A 4,352-nucleotide genomic window follows, 5' to 3' on the forward strand; every position below is an offset into this window, starting at 1 on the left:
AGCGGCAAAAATCACCGCGCTGCGTGTCTCAGCGCCAGTCCACTTTATGCGTTTTCTGGGAGTTGTAGTTCTTAGAGACCTTTGTGTACCTTTGAAGTAATGACTTTCCGTTAAAACGGGAACTACAATTTCCTAGCCTTTTTGTTTATAGTGTTTACCCAGCAGTCATGAAAATAGAAAGAAGACATCCATCACTACTGAGTTCCATTTCGATTGTGTTTATTTCTGCGCCTATAAATACAAATTACACTAGAATATAAAACGGGTCGACATTCGCAGCATGCTAAATGGTTGGGGATTTGAAATTAATGTTATAGTCTTTAGACCTGTACACCGTATGCGAGACGTTTACCATCTAGTTCGTATAATCCTTTCTATGTAATTTAAAGAGGTGGCCGACCCAGCAAAATAAATAACACGGACCGAGCCAAGAGTCTGGCGTGGCTTTGTTGCATATTTATATAGCGCGAACTTGACCCGAAGCGCTTTACATGAGTACCATACTTACATTACACATTCAGGCACGGTGAAATTTGCCCAGATTCACAGGACGTGGATGCGACCTCGATGCTCGAACCCTGGTCTCCATAACCAAAGTCGGCAGTCTAGGAGACTGGCCACAAGCCGAGGGCTCATCGCATTGTAGAATTTAAATTGTTTACGTTCAATATATATATCGTAGAGGCTTATCTAAATAGTGTTTTTCTTTATAATGTGACCCATTTGATGTAAGTGTTTGATTATTAAAAAGGATAGCATACATATATACGAGTATATCATTCTCTTGAGTAGCAATTAGAAGTGATAGACTTGAAGACGAACATAGAAACACTAATGCCCATCCCCCCCCCCCCCCGAAATACCGGACAGCGATGCCATAGTGAACCAAGAGGCACGTTTGTTGTCTTATGTCCCTATATGTGGCCTATTGAACTTCTATTAAATTACGTAAACCGAAGAACCTGACCTGACGGAGGAAAACGGGACACTGTGCAACAAGTAATTGCCTAGGCCCTAGGCGCACACTACGTGGTAGAGCAGAAGCTGGATTGATGCTAGGTTTCTGTATGTTGTGGATCTTTCTCCTCTGTTTAAAATCAAAGCTTAATGCTCTGTGTTAATACACGTATTACACGTCAGGAAGACTTGTTGGGGAAAAAATATCAAGCTTAAGGTAACACAATGTCTTACATTTTAATGTGGACATTATCGGCTTCCTCTAACTTCACAAAGAGCCTAATTTTACCTCAACATTCCAGTAAAGGGAATTTACCATATCAGCAAAACAAAAGGCTTGGGTAGCACAACAGAGTCTTCAGATCAATGTAAGCAAAGCTGTTCTGTGGACAGACTGCAGGCAGACTAATAGGGATCTCATTTTACTCATGCTTTTTGTATTTTAATTACCCCCTGGAGGTGGTGGTTTCAATTCTAGGACATTCTAAAGTGCTGAGAATGTGCTTGAGGAGTGATGTCGGAGGAGCGTCGCCCCACTCGTTCGAGTCAGTCACAAACAAATAAAATGATAATAAAAACATTTTATTTTTCTGTGACTTGCTGGTATGTCTGTGTAGGGCGGGGTGAGGCCGGGCCAGACCATGAAAGGGAGGAGTGGTGAGCACTTAGAAGTGTGCATGTAAGTTTGGCCAGTCGTCTTAGGCCGGCCAAACAGACATGCGAATGAGAGCAGCGTCTGGATTGGGTGGGGAGCCTGTGCCTTCCCAGAGACTTCTGGGATTGAAGGATTGAGGTGGCTAAGTGGGAGGCAGCAGCAGTGAAAGGTAAGTATTTTGTAATCATTATTTTCCCCTAAAATCCCAGTCCCTCCCCCTGCCTCCACACCTTTGTTTTGTAGCGGCCGCCCACTGGAAACAATAGTTCGATTTTCCAACACACTGATAAAATCATTCGCAATTCCTGCTTTTTCTCCATAGGTCTTCATCATCTTGCCATGTGTAAAAAGATCACAAAGCTGGGCAGCACTTCTGCTGCCAAAGGAGGTGGGGCAACTGAAATAAAGACTATAAGGCTGACTCCATTTTAAATGGGCTGAGACTCCATTTTACTCTGATTTTTGCAGAATCTTCAACATGTCTGCTTTGAAGCAGGTGTTGTCGTATTTTTACCTTTCCTAAAGTGATGTTGAAAATTCCATCTTAGATAAGATATAGTATGAAAGAACTGCCTTCCCGAAAACTGATTATTACAGAGCTTGGCTCTAAACAGGTGTACGGTGAGCTGATTCTCCCTAAGCGTTGATTCTCCCTCAGAAAATCTAGATGCAGGTTATTCTACTCCATGTTCTTCCTGAGTAGCGCCTAAAAGTAGGATTTAGGGTGTTACATTTTTAGATGGCATTTTAACCACGGTAGAAAGGTTAATTTTATTCTCTTTTTTTTTAAATATATTTTTATTACATTCCCCCCCCACACGTTTTTCCAATTGATCCAATACATTTTTACAGTACAAATATAACATACACATAAAGACCATCACTTGAGAGAAAGAGCAACAAAAAGTCGAGCAAAAAAAAAAAAAACAGGGAAAAAACAGATTATAACGCCTATAACGCCTATTTCCCCCTATTCTTCCATTGCTCCATAAGAGACAAAATCCTACCCCCAATGCCCTTGCCCTTCTGCCTTTTCTATCATAGATGGCTTTCTCCATATTGTATGTGGAGAGAAGTCTTGCTATCCATGTCTGGAATGTAGGTGCCGTCTTGTCTAGCCAGGCCCTTGCAATAATAATCCTGAGGACTGCCGTGACCATAAACAAAACTTCTCGGTATTCGGTATTATCCCCTACCCTTACCCCTAGCATTATCAGCTCATCCGTTAATTTAATCTTCAGCCCCAAGGAGCCCTCCAAAAATTCTTCGATTGCCAGTTTAAATGTATAGAGTTGTGGGCATTGTGCAAACATATGTGTAATATTAGCTCCATTTGAGTTGCACCTCGGGCAGGTTATTCCAGTGCTTCCCCCCCACTGGGCAATTCTAGCCGGTCTGTTTTATAGTGCTGGGTTTGTAACGTCGCCGAGCACAGCACTGACCGACCTAAGTCTAATGAAGCTTGTAAACCCTCAGGGTGCGCCCCCACTTGTTCCACCCACTTATTGGCATATTTCTTTCTATCATCTGTTTTTAGTACATAGAGCTCTGCATACAATTGCCTGATCGTGCCGCGTGTGCTATTCTCCAGATAGTCCATAATCCTACAGTGTGAAAACCCTATTGGACCACCCTGCTTCTTATGAAAATAGCTCCTCACTTGAAGGTATTTAAAAAAATTGTTACCTGATATCTTAAATCTCGTCTGAATGTCCTGAAACTGTAAGAACACCCCTTTTACGTCCAACAAGTCCCCTAACTTCTTAATCCCCTTACCATCCCAATCCTTCATAACTGAATCCCTGAAGACATCTGCGGGAAGATCATTGTTTGTATACAGCCTCAAATACCTATTGACTCTGCCAATTCCTAGCTTTTTCCCCACAGCCTTCCAGATTCTATATACCGCACTTAGGGTCTTGAACCTAGTGTGTTTGTAGTAGGCATACTCCACTGTGTTTAGTAGGGCATTCTCTGCCTCCTTCCCCAATACTGCTTCATAGATGTTCACGCAGCCCTCTCTCTCACCATTCTGGACCCTACCGCCTAAAAGCCCTTGAGAATATTGAAGGGCAACTGCCCAATAGTACAGCCTAAAATCGGGCGCCCCCCAGCCCCCCTTCTCCCTTGGTAGTGTCAAAAAGCGGTAGGCTCTTCGTGTCTTCCCTTGTGCCCAAATTAACTTATTCAAAATTGTTTCTATCCTATTGAACCATATGCCATCAAAATACAGGGGAATCGCTCTGAAGATATATAAGAATTTCGGGAAGGTAACCATTTTAATCAGATTGATTCGCCCCATTAGCGTCAAATGTAAGTTGTTAATTCTCTCCGTATTTCTTTTAACCTTCCCTGAAAGTGGCTCCATATTAATCTCGATTAATTTATCCAAATCTGCTGACACCCTAACCCCCAAGTATATTGCGTCCGACACTAACCTCGTATCCTGGAATACTGTGAACTTATTCTTCACCACCTGTGTCTTTCCTCTGTTTATGAGGTAGCCAGAGAATCCCCCAAACTTCCTTGCCTCTTGCTCTATTTCAAGCAGTACCCCCCCGGTACTGGAGTTGTAATGGCTACATCGTCCGCATAAGCGAACAATTTGTATTCCTGCCCGTGCAGCCTAACTGGAGGAATCCTATAGTTATGGGCGAGCATTCTTAAAAAAGGATCCAAATAAATGGCAAACAATAGAGGCGAGGCCGGGCATCCCTGCCTTGTCCCTCTCCTAATCTGG

This window comes from Lissotriton helveticus, chromosome 5_1 (assembly GCF_964261635.1).
Source record: "Lissotriton helveticus chromosome 5_1, aLisHel1.1, whole genome shotgun sequence".
In the NCBI taxonomy this organism is placed as follows: Eukaryota; Metazoa; Chordata; class Amphibia; order Caudata; family Salamandridae; genus Lissotriton; species Lissotriton helveticus.